Consider the following 18569-nt stretch of genomic DNA (forward strand, 5'->3'; position numbering starts at 1 on the left):
AGGTTGGCGGTTCAAACCCACCAGCCACTCCTCAGAAGGCCGAATGGGCAATCTACTTTCGTAGATATACCACCTTGGGAACCTAAGGAGGGGTTACTATGAGTTGGAGATGACTCGATGTCACATAACAACAACAACAACAACAATCTGCTTGAGGGAGGAAGAATGCCGCTATCTACTGAACTTGGTGCAGATGTAACCTCAGCGTAAGACAACATGATGCCATTTCCTGGGCATTGAAACAGCATCACAGCATGAAATGCTATTCAACAAAACTTACCAGGAACACTACTATGCTAACTTTGTGCTGTGTGAAGCAGACCTGCCAATACACCTGGCCTGTGTGCAAATGCCTGTGGATGATTGCAGGGAACATGGAAAGGATCCATTTTTAATGCTTTTCTACTTAAGCATTCATAAACTTCCCTACTGCACCTTCTTGAGCCCCGTGAAATGTCCTGTGAATTAGCTCTGCTTCCTCTTTACAAACTTAAGGCAGAGTGAACTTTATTTAAGGTACTGCTAAGTTAGAATGTTTTAGATGGACAGACAGAATGGACATAGGGGAAATGCTCAAGGTTGATTACCTGGAAGCATGTTGTATACTGAAAGAAATGCTGCTTTGCTTTCTAGACGGAAAGTAATGGGAATAATAATATGTAAATTGAAGTATCAAGATTTCTGAAAGCTCAGCATTATTTCCCCTTTCCCAAAGATTTCACCTCGCCTTATTAACTATTCTAAAAACCCTGCCTTTTTTGTTTGTTTGTTTGTTTGTGTAATTCTTGTTTCCTCCCATTTAGCACTAGAAAAAAGCATTAGTAACACTCTTGGTTTTAAATGAACCTTATTAATATTCGCCTCTGCAAGGGACTCTGGGATAATTTTGATAAATGTGGCCATGAAGCTGATCTGACAGAGCTGAGTGTGATGTTTGTGTGTTCATGGGGAACCGCTTCATGTACAAGAGGGGGACAGGCTAAGATGGGGAGTCTGGCAGGTCTCTAGTTTTGAGTCACAGTGGGCCATCTAATATGAAAATGTAATTGCACTTTAAAAAAAATCCAAAACAAAACAAAATAAGCAATCTTTACGAAGATTGAATGAATCCCAGTTCTTTCTAATCCAGAGGTTATTCACATATCAGAAGTCCCAGCTCTTACAACCTTGCTTGTCTAGACCCAGAAAGCTGCATAGGAAGGTAATGAAAATATAACTTGTTTATAGAAGAGGAAAAAGAGGTGAGCATGGGGTCTCAGGCTGCACTGAGAGCCTTACCTTTCTCTCTCTGTTTCCTCCTAGTGGTGGATGTTGCCTCTGAACATATAGATGCCTTGTGATAGTGATTTCATTTCCAGAATGGGAAAATAAACGACCTGTTGCCACTTCTAAAGAAGCTTTCTAGGAAATGTCAGAAGCTTTTGAAAATAGAATCATTCCACATACGGAGTTGAGTGAGGTGGGCCTCTTGAAGGTTTTTAGCTTTCAGATGAATGAAAATGAGCAGGGTGGTATTGAAGGATTATGAGCAGCATAAAGACTATTATTCAAATTGTTTCAAAAGAACTTCTAACCTAACCAAGATCAAACATTCAAATATGGGGACTTAGAATACGAAAGGAAAAAAAAGATGTCTTTTTAAAACTGCTTCCAAATATTGTTCTGTATTCCATTTGTTGTTGTTGTTGTTACTTGCCGTCGAGTCGACCCCGACTCATAGCGACCCCTCCTTGGGTTTTCGAGGCAGTATCACTACGGAAGTAGGATTGCCCAACCTTCCTTCCGAGGAGTGTATTCCATTTAGTATACTTATATTATCATGAGCGCTGATCTTATATTGGGGATAGGTGTTCATTTCCTCAATATAAAAGTACATAGGTGATTACTATGAATGCTTTTGAAGATGTTGGCAGGAAAGAAGCAGACAGCTTTGGCAATCCAATTTTGGGAAGAGATGGGAAATCTGAAGATGATAATGATAGGATAAAAAATATAAAATAAAACCACTGCTAGTTTACAAAGATTGTCCCTTGAATGGTTAAATAGAGAGTGAAAGAATTCTTCACAGGTTGAATGTTCTTTAAGTGTCTCTGACAGGCAGAATAGAAAGGTAGATGATCACGTGGCTACCATTTATTGAATATATACTATATAGCAAGTCCAGCTCTAAGAATGTTTTATTTAATTACCAGAACACCCTTGAGATGTAGGTATTATGATCCCCACTTCACACACAATTAAACTGAGGCTCAAAGTGATTAACCATGCTGCAAGGTAAATGATATCACTCTCAATTAACATAAGGAACAAACACAGGCTTAAGAAAAAAGGAGATCCCTCCAGGTCCCACAGCCTACAAGGTCAGAGTCCAGGTCTGCTTAACTCCAGATTAAAAGCTCTTTTCCACCACCTACTCATTCTCTTGACTATCTTGGCCTCTGAGTTGTTGTTATTGTTAGGTGCCATTGTCTGCTCTGACTCATAGCAACCCTATGTACAACAGAACAAAACACTGTCCAGTCCTGTGCCAGCCTCACAATCCTTGCTATACCTGAGCCCCTTGTTGGAGCCACTGTGTCAAACCATCTTGCTGAGGGTCTTCTGTGTCCTCAAACTCCAAACTCACTGCCGTCAAGTCGGATCTGACTCATAATGACCCCTCCTTGGGTTTCTGAGGTGGTATCACTATGGAAGTAGATTGCCCAATCTTCCTTCTGAGGAGTAGATGGTGGGTTTGAACCACCAGCCTTCTGGTTAGCAGTCAAGTGCCTTAGGCGGGTGATCCCTTTCCATGTGCTAAAATGGGTGTGTAGGCTGCTTAAGCCATGCTCCATGCATCTCCTTGCCAGATAGTCTTTACTTAAAGAGTCATATAACGTAGTTCTTTTTAAACATTTCTTAGAACTCATAACACACAAAACTTTTATTTTTAAAGCTGACAGGCTCTTATTCCGTGCTACATTGCCTTCAGGGTGGATGTAGCCCTTCTGTTCTTAGCTCATTTGCTGGGAGCTTGCACCTGGTAGAGTATCTCCATCTGGTGGTCCAATCAGAATCCATTAAGCATGGAGGTAGACTGTGTGGAAGTGAAAAATACAGAGTAGGGAAGCTCAGCCTGAGCTATACTACTTCACCTTTAGAAAAAAGAAACAGGAAATAAAAATACAGCCTACTGAGCAATTGTTCCTGCACAGCAACTATGGGCTAATTGATTTGGACACCGCAGCTAATTTTCCCTCAGACATCTGTTAGCACACATTAGTGTATGTCGTTAGGTAGAGAGGCACAGATTAGATAGGGAGCAGAGCTCAAAGGCCCTGGTTTGGGAGGCCAGAGCAGAAGGAGGAATGACAACAGATAGAGTTTGCCAGGCCCCAGCAATATCACATACTTCTGCTGTGGCTGCTCTGCAAGGAAAGAGTTATGGTTGAAGAGCCATGGCAGGTGTGGCATCATAATCCGATCATTTCATGCATTTTCCCAAATACTAAGTGATTGCTGAACTTCCAAGGCCAATGCTCCAGGCATTGACACAGCCAAAACACACATGAAATAAAGACAAGCACTGTCAATGCCGCTTTCTGTCCTCTCTCCAAATTGCACCCATTCCTGTATTTTAGATGTTAGTATGCAGTGATGTTCCAAGGGCTTAGACATACATGTGTTAGGCAGATGATAAAATGGCAAGTCAGGTCAGAGTTATTCAAATCATCTCCCGTTGCAAAGCACTGAGAAATAAGTCCTGTTTTATTTATTCTTTCTTAGGCAGTCATATCCATATACTTAACTGATGCCAGAATGCAGTTTCTATCCTTTGGGATGTGGTTTTCAGTTGAGCAAGTCAGAAAAATCATCTGATGCCCTCAAGGAAATCCTCCATGAGCTGGTCTACACTGAGACTGCTCTCTCAACGAATACATTTAAAAGATTATGATCCTCTTTCAGACGCAGCACAATTCTATGCATTGCAAATAAACTGGAGAAGCAAAAGGCTGTGTCTCAGTCCAAAACATAAAATTCCTACATACAGACAAATATTTCTACTGGTGATATAGATTTCATCTTTTCCTCACTGCTCCTGGCATCCTTTATAAAATATGCCTCTAATTATTTCACCCCTCTCCAAAAATCTTTACCCTAGCCTTCATGGGAAAGTCCAAAGGCCACCACAGGCATTTTAAAGGCTATCACATTCTGGCTTTAGCCAGTTCTTCTGGCTTCTTCTCTCCCACTTCCTCTCCATGTTCCTTCTACTCTATTTAAAAGACTATTTGCCATTTCTGAATAACCCAACCACTTCTACACATGTATGTAGACACATCCCCCTTATTGTTACTTCTGTCTATCTGGACAACTCTGCTGTATCCTTCAAGGACCTGCCCTACTTCTCCTCAGTGAAACTTCTCAATTTTCAGGGAGAGAGTCATTGACTCTCTGTATGCCAACTGGACTTTACTCACACTTACATAGATGTTTTCAAACATTGTAATTTTTTTGTTCACATTTCTCTTCTCCCCTCCTCCAACTTCCTTCCTTGGCATACACATACTTCATGGCAAGACTGTGTTAATAAATAGATAGATGATAGATGTATATATAGATAGATAGATAGATAGCTGCCATCAGGTCAACTCTGATCCATGGTGAATTTATATACAGCAGAACAAAACGTTGCCTGGTCCTGCTGCATCTTTATAACCACCAGCTTGGCCAAGGCCATTGTTGTTCCTATTGTGCCAGTTCATCTCATTGAGGGTCTCCTTCATAAATGCTTTCCCTATACTTCACCAAGTATGATGTGCTTCTCCAGTAATTGATCCTTCCTGATGATGTGTCCAAAGCAAGGGAGTCAAACAAGTTTCTGTTGTAACCCACAGAGTTTTCAATGGCTAATTTTCAGAAATAGATCAACAAACCTTTCTTCCTCATTTGTCTTTGTCTGGAAGCTCCACTGAAATTTATCTCCCATGGGTGGGCCTATTGTATTAGAAATACCAGTGGTATAGCTTCCAGCATCATAGTCATGTACAAGTCACCACAATATGACAAACTGACAAACTGATGTTGTCCGTAGCCATTGAGTTGGTTTTGACTCATAGTGACCCTATGCACAGCAGCATGAAACACTGCCTGGTTGTGCACCATCTCACAATCCTTGCTATACTTGAACCCATCATCGCACCCCCTGCATCATTCCAACTTACTGAGAGTCTTCCCCTTTTTCTCTGACCCTTCACTTTACCAAGCATGATATCCTTCTCCAGGGAATGATCTCTTTTGACAACATAACCAAAGTAGGTGAGACAAAGTCTGGCTATTCTTGCCTGTAAGGAACATTCCAGCTACACTTCATCCAGGACCAATTTGTTCATTCTTCTGGCAGTCCAGAAAGTCTGGTATTTTCAGTATTCTTGGCCAATACCATAATTCATATGCATCGACTCTTCTTTGGTCTTCATTGTTTATTGTCCAGATTTCACATGCATATGAGACAATTGAAAATACCATCATTTGGTTTAGGCACACCTTAGTCTTCAAAGTGACAACATTGCTCTTCAAAACTTTAAAGAAGTCTTTTGCAGCAGATTTTCCCAGTGCAGTATGCCATCTGATTTCTTGACTGCTGTTTTTATGGGTGTTGATTGTGGATCCAAGTAAAATGGAATCTTTGACAGCTTCAATCTTTTCTCCATTTATTGTGATGCTGCTTATTGAGACAGTTGTGAGGATTTTTGTTTTCTTTATGTTGAGGTTCAATCCATACTGAAGACTATAGTCTTTAATTTTCATCAATAGGTGCTTCAAGTCATCTGCACTTTCACCAAGCAAGGTTGTGTCATCTGCATATCACAGATTGTTAATGAGTCTTCATCAAAACCTGATGCCAAAGTCTTCTTCATTAACATTATTTGTTCACCATAAAGATTGAATAACTATGGTGAAAAGATACAATCCTAATGCACACCCTTGCTGATTTTAAACCATGCAGTATCCCCTTGTACTGTTTGAACAACAGCCTCTTTGTCTATGTACAGGTTCTTCATAAGCATAATTAAGTGTTCTGGAATTTCTGTTCTTCATAATGTTATTCATAATTTGTTATGATCTACATAGGCCTTCAACGAGATGGATTGACACGGTGGCTGCAATGATGGGCTCAAGTATAGCAGGGATTGTGGGGCTGGCGTGGGATTGGGCAGTGTTTCATTCTGCTGTGCATGGGGTTGCTATGAGTTGGAAATGACTCGATGGCACTTAACAACAACAACAACAACAACATAGTCAAATGCTTTTGCATCGTCAATAAAACACAAGTAAGCATCCTTCTGGTATTCCTTACGTCCAGTAAAATCCTTCTGACATCAGCAAGGGTATCCCTCATTCTGAGTTATCTTCTGAATCCAGTTTGCATTTCTGAAAGTTCCCTGTCAATATACTGCTGCAACTGTTTTTGAATTATCTTCAGCAAAATTTTACTTGCTTGTGATATTAATGATATTGTTCACTAATATCCACATTCTGTTGATCATCTTTCCTTGAAATGGGCACAAATATCAATTTCTTCCAATTAGTTGGCTAGGTAGCTGTCTTCCAAATTACATGGCATAGGTGAGAAAATGCCTCTAGCACTGCATCCATTATTTGAAACATCCCAATGGGTATTCCATCAATTCCTGGAGTCGTGTTTTTCACCGATTCCTTCAGTGCAGGTTGGGATTCTTCCTATAAAACCATTTGTTCTTGATAATATGCTATCTCCTGTAATAGTTGAACATTGACCAATTATATTTTGTAGAGAGGCTCTGTGTATTCCTTCCATCTTCTCTCGATGTTTCCTGCATCATTCAATATTTTGGCCATAGAATCCTTCAATATTGTAACTCGAGGCTTGAATTTTTTTCTGCAATTCTTTCAGCTTGAGAAATGTTGACCATGGACTTCCCTTTTGGCTTTCTAATTCCAGGTCTTTGCACATTTCATTATAATAATTGTCTTTATCTTCTCGAGCTGTTCTTTGAAATCTGTTCAGCTCTTTTATCTCATCATTTCTTCCATTGACTTTAGCTACTCTCCATTCAAGAGCAAGTTTCAGAGTCTCTTCTGACATCCATTTTGATTTTTTTTTTTTTTTCCTTTCCTCCCTGTATTTTTAATGACTGTTTGCTTTCTTCATGGATGATGTTTTTGATGTCATCCCACAACTCATCTGGTTTTCAGTCATTGGTGTATAATGCATCAAGTTTATTCTTCAAATGGTCTCCAAATTCTGGTGGGATATAGTCAAGGTCATATTTTGGCACTTGTGGACTTATTTTCATATTCTTCAGCTTCAACTTGAACTTTCATATGAGCAATTGATGGTGTGTTCCACAGTCAGCTCTTGGCCTTTGTGGTAGTTAAATTTGTACATTAATTTGGCTGGACCTGGTTGAGTGGCTGGGCAGCTGGTGGTAGTTATTCCCCATGATGAGACTGACAATCACCTCCATGGTGGGATCTACCACGAGCAGCTGAATAGCTGCCTTTGGGATGTGGTCTTCTTCCTGTATATAAAGCAAAGCCTTGGGGATAGTCTCCAACTTATGGCATGCTTGGACCCTGCATGTAGCCATGTCATCGTTCAGCAGCTTGCCATGCTCTGCCAACTTTGGGACTTACCATGGACTTGAATTAATGGCCTGCTGTGTGGTTTGGTAACATCAGGACTGTTCCATTTTATTTGTTGACCTTGGACTTGTTAGCCTCAGCAGTCAGTAGCTACCTCAGTGAAGAGATGTCTCTAGCTTCACTGGGTCGGGAGCATGAGGCAGAGCTGAAGCCCAAGGTCAAGGGTCTTTCACACAGCCCTTAGAGCCTGGCACTTTGAACTCAGACTTCTAGCCTCCTGAACTGTAAGAGAATAAACTCTTGTTTGTTCAAGCCATCCCATTTGTGGTATATTCTTGTCAGAGCAGTACTAGGTAACCAAAACAGCCTTGTTTTGGCTGACAATACTGAGCTTCTCCACTGCCTCTTTCCACAAAGGGAGTCAAACTAATTCCTATGTATTCCACCTGATGAGGTCCAAGTTCATAGCTATTTTTTATGTTGTTGAAAAAAGACATTTGCAGTCAATAAGTTATTGGTCTTGCAAAATTCTATCATGTGATCTTCAGCTTCATTTTTATCACCAAGGCCATATTTTCCAACTACTGATGATTCTTCTTTGTTTCCCACACTCTCATTCCAATCACTAGAAATACTTATACATCTTAATTACATATTTTGTCAATTTAAGACTGCAGAAGGTGGAAAAAACATTCAATTTGCTCATGTTTTGCTTTGGTGGTTGGTGTGTAAATTTGAATGATAGTAGTATTCTATCTGGTTTTCCTTCCAGGCAGATGGATATTATCCTATCACTGGCAGCAGTGTACTTCAGGATAGATCTTAAAACATTCATTTATGCAATGAATGTGATGCCATTCCTCTTCTATTTGTCATTCCCAGAATAGTAGACAGTATGATTGTTTGATTCAAAATGGCCAAAACCAGTCTATTTCTGCTCACTAATGCCTAGGACATATGCATTCCATTTCATTTTTGACAACATCCAATTTTTCTAAATTTATACTTCATACATTCCACATTCTGCTTATTAATGGATGTTTATAGCTATTTCTTCCAATTTAGAATCATGTCCCCTCAGCAAATGGAGATCCCAAAAACTTTACTCTATCCATGTCTTTAAGGTCAACTTTACTTTAAGAAGGCAGCTCTTCCCCAGTCATATTTTGAGTGCCTTCCAACCTGAAAGTCTAATCGTCTGTTACTATACCAAACAATGTCTCAAGGCTATTCCTAAAGTTTTCTAGTAGTATATCAGACAGCATTTCACTGCTATTCATAAAGTTTTCACTGCCCAAGTTTTTCAGAAGTAGATGTTCCATCTTTCTCCTCAGTCTTTCTTGGCCTGGAAGCTCCACTTAAATCTGTCCACCATGGGTGATCCTGCAGGTATTGAAATACCAGTGGCATAGCCTTCACCCTGATAGCAACACACAAGCCACCACAGTATGACAAACTGAAGATGAATGGTGGACAGATAGGTGGTGGGATATGTCAATAGTCATCTATGAATTCCCAAAATTTGGCCGACTGCTTCAAGTATGGTAGGTCCTTAAAATATCATTTGAACAGATGAATTTATGCATAAAATTTTCTACTGAATACTCCCATCTTAGTGGAGTGATGTGTTAAAGAACAGTATCAATAATAGAATTTCTGAATGATCAGGTAACTTTCACTTGGCAGAGAGGACAAATTTATCTCATTTTGTCATGTGTGTGTTATTTTTTGCATAAGAAGGCAAAGAAAGAGTCATCAAACCTTATGTCTTGGAATGTTGCCAGCCTACCAAGGAAGGGCTATTTTGTGCAGTACAGTTCTGAGGACTAAGTTACGGTGGATTACATCTGAGGCTCTGAAAAATGATAGAATAAATTGCAATGACAATAGATAATGCTTAAAGGATCCATAAAAGCACAACTTTGAAGGGTGTTACTTAGCTGTGGACCATAAATTGGGGCTACTAGAAAAAACATGTAACAGTCACATGAAGAAGTGACAAGTAGAAGAAATAAACATAAATCTGAGTACAACAATCTTTCCTGTGAACTGCTTTTTTATCTCTTTTCAGGCACAATGGTTAAGTGCTCGGCCGCTAACCAAAAAGTTGGTGATTCAAACCCACCTAGTGATTTTGTGGGAGAAAGACCTGGAGATCTGCTTTCATAAAAATTACAGCCAAGAAAACCCTATGGGGCAGTTCTATAAGTCAGAAACAACTTGCTGGAATCTAACAACAGCAACAATTTTATGGTGAAGTAGAGGACAATCATATTGAAGAATTTTTCTGGCACTTATTATATATTAAACACTATGCTAGATCAGTTATATGGTATTCCACAAGGGCTGTATCAATCCAGTATTGAGAATATGGCTAAAAACTCTCAATTCCCCTTTGTGGGCAGTTTACTATGCTTACAACCCAACTACTACCCTTGTTAGCATCTTACACTCATGATTTACAGTCCACATTCCCTACAGCTAGAGGCCCCAGATGCCTCACACCCAAGGAAAACCCTTGAGGTTTGTGCCCATAGAACTCTTCAAAATACCTAATCCACAGCGCGTTTATAAAACGTAGTTCATTCCACCCCATTTGCCATATACAATCTAACTTCTATGGTTTCAACATATTGTAACCCTATTCCCAGGTCTAAACCCTGTATGGCAGCATTCTCTCATTTGGACCTATGAAAAAAAAAGAGTTTGGTCTGTCAGCTACCCATGGATCTTTGTATTATGTGTCCCAATCCAAAGAAACTATGATCTTAACTAATATCATATAATTATGAAACAAAGCTCTTTTATGTTACTTTAGTAAAGTATTATTATCATTCTCATTTTAATGATTAGCAACTGAGGTTTAGCAAGATGATACAGCTCATCCAAATCCCAGAACTAAAGTTGCAGTACCATAATCAAACTCTGGGTCCTGGTTTCAAAGCCAAGACTCCTTTCATTATGTAATAACTTTTCATTTATTATCTCCAGTATGCTTTGAGGCAAAATAAAATAGGATATAGTGAAGTCAAAACCAAAACCAAACCCACTGCCATGGAGCTGACTCATAGCAACCCACATTGGGTTTAATAGGCTGTAAATCTTTGTGGAAGCAGACTGCTTCATCTTTCTCTCATAGAGTGGCTGGTAGGTTTGAACTGCCAACTTTTTGGGTAGGAGTAGAAAGCTTTAACCACTATACCACCAGACCTCCTTATTACTATAATAGAAAAGATGAAAGACACTGTGGGAATGAATGAAGTGAGATTCTCTGTTGCAAATACTATGGGAGCTGATTCTATAGAAGCTCACTAGAGCATAGAAATTCCACTTGGTTCACTCTCAGATGATGATTAACAAACTCACTTGCATCGAGTTGATTCTGACTGACAGTGACCCTATAAGACAGAGTTGTTGTTGTTATGTGCCATCGAGTCAGACTCGACTCATAGTGACCCCTCCTTGGGTTTCTGAGGCAGTATCACTATGGAAGTAGATTGCCCCATCTTCCTTCCAAGGAGTAGCTGGTGGGTTTGAACCACCAGCCTTCTAGTTAGCAGTCAAATGCCTTAGGCACTACCCAATAGGATTTCCAAGGCTGTAAAATCTTTACAGAAGCAAACTACATTATCTTTCTCCTGTGGAGTGGCTGTTGGGTTTGAGTGCCTTAAACACTGCACCACCAGAGCGCCGCAGATGATGATTAGAAGACAATTAATACAGGTCTTTGTTACAGAGGATTGAAATGCCTCCACTAGAGCTTGAAGCCAGGAGTGTCCATCAGTCCTGGCTTTAATGGGATTGACCTTGCTTAGCTGTCTTTGATTCCTGCCAAACAGAATCAGAAGACATCACTGTTAGTGATCTGGGAGAGGTTTCTGGCTACACAAGTGGCTATTAGTGGAATTTGTGGCAGTAAAGCTGGATTCAGGGCCTGCATGTAGCAAAAGCAGGGAGTAGACAGTTTATCTTCAGTAGACTGTACTTTTCTATGTATTCCTATTTTTCCAAGTTACCATTAATGGAGAAAGAAATAATTTACAGTAAGATATTGGCGACACCTGCAATCTCTCCTCCATCCTTATCCAACAAAAGGTATTTGCCTTTCAAATTTTTTTCATAAACTCTCTGATGGTAGGATAGTTACAATAGGTAGATAACAGAGTTGGTTACATATATAACCTCTTTGAGTAGCCATAAAGCTTTATTTACTTATTTTCCTTTTGTTAGATGTATATGAGGGGCCCCTAGCTGTCTTATGTACTTCCCCATATCCTAATTTCGTGTATCAACTAACCATATTTTATGAAGAATAGTCTTGGATGCATACAAATGCATTCTGAATATCAATTGTCAACTTTTAGAAATCCATTCAAAATGAATGTTTTTACTTTATATTTCTATTGCATGTACCTTTTAAACAACATCAATTATTGAACCATACAGATATAGCAAAGTAGAGTTTACCAGTAACCAGATGTCATTTAGTTGATTCTGACTCATGGAGACCCCATGTGTCATGCAGAACTGTGCTCCACAGGGCTTTGAGTGACTGATTTTCTGGAAGTAGATCACCAGGTCTTTCTTCCAATGTGTCTCAGGGTGGACTCAAATCCCCATCATTTGGGTTAGCAGCCAAGTATGTTAAATATTGGCACTGTACATTGACTCCAAATAGAGTTACACTTGTTCACTTATTCAACAGAGACTCTCTCTCACTCTCTCTGTTGTTTTTTTTTTTTTTTTTTGATGAAAGTTCCATGGATCTTGGCAATACCCCTTTTGCTTGATGTTTTCCATTTGAACAGTCCACCCTCCCCTATATGTTTGGGAGGCTGACCATATGAATGATATTCGTGGCATTCTAGCCTCTGGCTTCCAGCTGGGATTGGCCAATGAGGACCATTGGTAAGAGATCTGAAGGAAAAGGGAGAGAGAGGTCTGGGCATTTATTCCTTGGCTCCTTTCACCACAGTGGCTCTGTGGGCTTGCTGCAGTCTCCCACCACACATCCTTACTCTCATGCGAGGTCCTCTGCTCACGGTTTTCTGTTTTTCTGGCTTTTAGTAACTGCTCCCTCCCAGTACCCTCTTCATACCTAGAGGTGATAACAGCTTCCTGATGTTACTAGCCCCAGGGTTCTACACTACCCCTAGTGATTTCCTTACCCCCTAACTCCTGCCCAAATATTAAAAACATATTCTCTATTAAACTACTTTGAAATTATCCAATTTTAGTGTGCCATCTGTTTCCTGCAGGGACCCTGACTGATGAAGCCTTATAACTCAAATTTACCTTTATTCAGAAGCCTGAATATGGTCCTTGGGGAAATTAGAAAAAAAAAAAAAAAAAATCCATTAAGTCATAGGGTAGAAAATGGGTGGCTTAGCCTTGAAAAGCACCAGGAAACCAGATGAATGCTCCCTGCCAGATACTAACTATTATAATGTGGCTCACATTCACCCACTAAAGCATGCTTCCCAGCCAAGGTTTTAATAGCAAAATAAAAGGTTTGGAGTAAGCTTTGCTCTCCCCAGGCCAAGGGCATATTTCCCAGTTACTTCTAAATGACTTCTTTTAAAAAAGATCCAAAATATGAACTGCTATGAAATGCTGTCTTTCCTCCAACAGCCATAAAATTCATTTGTATCAGCAGTGTGATCAATGACATCTTGTGAAAGATAAATAGTGCCTTATAAGACCACAGTGCAGGTCATGCTGGAGTCCAGAATTTCAACATTATTCCCAGCAACAATTCCAGAGTGCCAGGAAAATGTTAACTGATAAAAATTAGCAAATGCCTTTGAGGTGGTGATTTAATGACATCATGTTCCATATCAGATTCCAGCAAAAACCTGGTGACAGTAGTAGTGTGGGACATTATTTGGGAGACTCATTTTCGCCTGCAGAGTACTGGAATCTACAATTGGGGGGGGGGAGAGAAGAAGAAGAAGTACTCCGCTACCTGGCACAGCTAAGATTTGTGAATCATCAAGGCCAGACTGGGAGCAGTGAGGTGAATGACGGTGACCTCCCTTGTCAGGTTTTAGCCTCCTATACATTTGGCACACAAAACAGGGGTTTAAAATAGCTCTCCTGCAAGTTCTATGTGACTCGTCACTGGCCCCAGACAACACAATAGGGTTGATTAGTGAAGCAAAAAAAGAGTAACTTCTCCTGAGATGACTTCCAAAGCTGCTCCTTGCAGCTCACTTTGAAAATGCAGAACTTGCTGGGAAAGGCAGGGGCACTCTCCCCTTCAAACAGCTGAGTCTTTCTGGGAAACAGTTCTTTCTTTTTAAAATGAGGATCATCATCTAGCTTCAAGACCTTACTTTGGGATGGTATCAGAAAGTGAGAATTCAGAAGACATTGTCTCCCCAAAGCTATCAGCCTAGCCCTCTTTCCCACCATCCTGGGGCAGATAGTAGCCCCTTCTTATGAAGGATTTTGAGCAATTGCTTCTTGACCAGTTCGGTCTGCCAGCAGAGGCAAAGGCATACCACTTTGAATTGGGGAGCCCATGCTGAGTTTGAGGAAGATCCTGTTCATGGCAAGGCTCCCGCCCATTGGGAAGCACAGGCAGGTGCTGATCACTGAGACAGTGCAGGGGGGCTGGGAAAGGGAATGATTCAATTTTCCTCTCCTAATGAAGTAAACTTACTCCTCAATGGAATACAAGTGGAACAGCTGTCACACCACCACCAACTGTGTCAGAAGTTCCCTATATTCTTGAGCTATTCTTTAAATGTTGATCAAGACACAGAGAAACAAGGAGAAATGCAAATATGTGAAGCAAGATGAAGAAAATAGAGAAGGGTGATCTTAAACAGAAGGGAGAGAAGCCATGAACTGGAGCAGGTCAGTCTAGACCTGTCAGAGAGCCAAGGGCTTCAGAACCGTGGGCAGCAGGTCAACAGTTAATGCTGTACAAGGATTCTGCAACACAAGAGGATAGCTGCCCCTTATGATGGTGGATGAAATTCTCTGTGCTTAGCATGAGCAAAGAGGAGAAAGAAGAAGCAGGAGAAGAAGAGAAAGAAGCAAAGGAGGAGAATGCACACACACACACACAGAGTATATTCTAGTTAGAAATTTAGAAGAAAATAATCAGAAGAAATATTGCATGCACCTGTTGTTTCATTCCACTTTTATGCTATCAAATTTCGTGGGCTATGGCTTTCACAATAAGATTTATTATTATTAATCTTATTGTGAAAGCCATAGTTTTTGTTGTTCTTGTTATTGTGATGATACTCACACACAATTTACATTTTCTGTATAAACTTATTACAAGGATTTCTTCACCCTAACATCTTGTGGCATGGTGCCTAAGGCATATGACTGCTAACTGGAAGGTTGGCAGTTCAAAGCCACCAGCTACTCCACAGAAGGAAGACTGGGCAATCCACTTTCATAAAGATTTACCACCTCAGAAACCCAATGGGGGTTGCTATGACTTGGAATTGACTCGATTGCAGTGAGTTTGGTTTTGGTTTTAACATCTTGTACAGGAAACTTCTGGCTGGTTTTATGCCTCAAAGTCCCTGGTAGATAGTGTATCAATTAAGTCCAAAAGTTCAAAGTTAAAGGATGTTGGAGCAATAGGACAAGGCATACTGCAAAAGAGTTTTAGTGTTTAACCAGTAAGAAGAAATTATTCACCTGTTAGCTACTAGTTCCTAGGTACTTAGGCTCAATTACCCAGGAAATGTCTTTATAGAGGGGTCCCACTACTACATTCCAGTGACAGGCAAGTCAGTGTGATGTCACTTGAGGTGTTCATGTGCTCCAGAACCTATTTCACATCCCATTGCTTAACTGGATGGGATATGATCGTACATGCTCTCTGGTGTCTGTAACATGGTATAGAGAATCAACCAGTTCTGAAGTAAATTCAGTTTTGTTATAACAAGTAGAGTGGAATACAGAGTGACAAGACTGGAAGTAAGATCTAGATGAAGTATGTCTATTTACAAGTCACTCTGGTTCTGTGTTAGTGGACAGGAAAGCAGGGCATTCACCATTGAGCCCAATGGTGCTGAAAATCACCTATTCCCTATCATCCCACAATCTAAAATAATAATAATATTATAGCTTGAGGTATAGATTCCATATCATATCTGAAAACTGTATGTCCCATACCAAATCTGCAGCCCTAACTGAAAAGGTCTAATTTTCACCTCAATTACATCATGGTCATTGAGCACTTAGCTTAAAGCACTGCAGGAAATGTAATTATGATTTTGTCCTGCCCTCCATGTTCTTACAATCCAGGCAGAGAGACAGGCATGTAGACACCCATACCACAAGTAATGGGTGATATTGTGGAAGTGAAAAAGAATGAACTGAGAGAGTATTGAGGATGGAGAGATCATTTATGGATGTTGGGAAAGTCTTTTAGAGGATGTAATATTAACTTGGGCTTTAAGGATGAGTAAGATGGATAAGAATATTGAAGGAGTGAAAAGGGAATTCTAGGCTGAAAAATACCTTTTGCAAAAGTTCAAAGGTGGTGAAGTTAGTGAGTTTTTCACAGATTTGCAAGTAGTTTGACATAAGTGAAACCCATCAGGGGAATATAGAAAAATGTACTGAAAGCCTTGGCTGGAATGTAAGGTTATAGGAAGCTCATGGAAAGAATCCACAACTCATCTGTCAGTTTGTTGTACCATGGTGGCTTGTGTGTTGCTATGTGGCTGTAGGCTATGCCACTGGTGTTTCAAATGCCAGCAGGTTCACCCATGGTGGACAGGCTTCAGCAGAGCTTCCAGACTAAGACAGACTTGGAAGAAGGAAGGGGCTTCCACTTCTCAAATAATTGGCCCATGAAAACCTTATGAATAGCAGTGAAATACTGTCTGATATATTACTGGAAAATCTATGAACAGCCCTGAAACATTGTCTGGTATAATGCTGGAAGATGAGCCCCTCAGTTTGGAAGGCACTCAAAATATGATGGGGGAAGAGCTATCTCCTCAGAGTAGAGCCAACCTTAGTGATGGGGATGGAGTAAAGTTTTTGAGATCTCCATTGCTGATGTGGTATGACTCAAAATGAGAAGAAACTGCAAACATCCATTAATAATCAGAACATGGCATGTATGAAGTATGAATTGAGGAAAATTGGAAGTTGTCAAAAATGAAATGGAACACATAAAAATCAATATCCTAGGCATTAGTGAGCTGAAATGGACTGTTTTTTGGACATTTTGAATGAGAAAACCATATGATCTACTATGCCAGGAATGACAAATTAAAGAGGAATGGCATGACATTCATCATCACAAAGAATGTTTCAAGATCTATCCTGAAGAACAATGCTGTCAGTGATATGTTAATATCCATATATCTCCAAGGAAGACCAGTTAATACTACTAATACTCAAATTTACACACCAAGCAACAAAGCCAAAGATGAGGAAATTGAAGATTTTTATCAACTTCTGGAGTCTGAAATTGACCAAACATACAATAAAGATGTGTTGATTATTATTGGTGATTGGAATGTGAAAGTTGGAAATAAAATAAGCATCACCAGTAGTTGGAAACATGACAGTGATAGAAATAACAACTGGAGATCATATGATAGAATTTTGCAAGACCAATGACTTATTCATTGCAAATACCTTTTTTGAGCAACACAAATGGTGGCTATATATGAAAACTTCACTAGATGGAGTATACAGGAATCATATTGACTACATCTGTGGCAAGAGGTGATGGAGAAACTCAATATTTATAGCCAAAACAAGGTCAGGAGCTGACTGTGAAATAGACCAACAACTGCTCAAATGCAAATTCAAGTTGAAGCTGAAGACAATCAAAACAAGTCCATGAGAGCCAAAATATGACCTTGATTATATCCTTCCTGAATTTTGAGACCATCTGAAGAACAGATTTGATGCATTGAACACCAATGACTGAAAACCAGACAAATTGTATGATGACATCAAGAACATCATCCATGAAGAAAGCAAAAGGTCATTAAAAACCCAGTAAAGGAAGAAAAGACAAACATGGATGGCAGAAGAGAATCTGAAACTTGCACTTGAATGGAGAGTAGCTAAAACAAATGGAACAAAAGATAAGATAAAATAGCTGAAATCCAACAGAGGATTTCAAAGGGCAGCTCAAGAAGACACAGTCAATTATTATAATGAAATATGCAAAGACCCAGAGTTAAAAAAATGAAAGGGAAGAACGTGTTCAGCATTACTCAAGCTGAAAGAACTGAAGAAAAAGTTCAAGCCTTGAATTGCAATATTGAACGTTTCTATGAGCAATATATTGAATGATGCAAGAAACGTCAAAGGAAGATGGAAGGAATACAGAGTCACTGTACCAAAAATAATTGGTCTATGTTCATCCATTTCAGGAGATGGCATATGATCAAGAACCAATGGTACTGAAGGAAGAAGTTGAAGCTGTGCTGAAGGCAAAGAACAAGGTTCCAGGAATTGATGGAATACCCACTGAGTTGTTTCAACAAACGGATGCTGTGCTGGAGGCACTCACTTGTCTATGCCAAGAAATCTGGAAGACAGCTACATGGCCAAGTGACTAGAAAAGATCCATATTTGTATGCATTCCAAAGAAAGGTGATCCCACAGGATGTGCAAATTATCAAACAATATCATTAATGTCACATGCAAGTAAAATCTTACTGAAGGTAATTTAAAAACCATTGTAGCAGTATATTGACAGAGAACTTCCAGAAATGCAAGCTGGATTCAGAAGAGGACATGGAATGAGGGATATCATTGTTGATGTCAGATGGATCTTGGATGAAAGAAAAGAATACCAGAAAGATATTTATTTGTGTTTTTTTTTTCTTTTTCTTTTTTTTTTTGCCTATTGTGATAGTTGGAGCTGTGTGTCAACTTGGCTGAACCACAATTCTGTGTGGTTAAGCAATTGTGATATGGGTTATTCCCATGATGGGATCAGATGTATATGTTTT

General features: G+C 39.7%; 1 protein-coding gene across 1 annotated transcript in view; it reads right to left on the reverse strand.

The window, feature by feature from the left end:
• The window catches only part of LOC103202917 (limbic system associated membrane protein), a 993414-nt gene that overhangs the window by 379496 nt on the left and 595349 nt on the right, over positions 1-18569 (reverse strand). The gene's annotated exons all lie outside the window — the stretch shown is intronic.

The sequence above is a fragment of the Orycteropus afer genome, unplaced genomic scaffold (genome assembly GCF_000298275.1).
Source record: "Orycteropus afer afer isolate SDZICR_OR568_19922 unplaced genomic scaffold, OryAfe1.0 scaffold00195, whole genome shotgun sequence".
Taxonomy (NCBI): Eukaryota; Metazoa; Chordata; class Mammalia; order Tubulidentata; family Orycteropodidae; genus Orycteropus; species Orycteropus afer.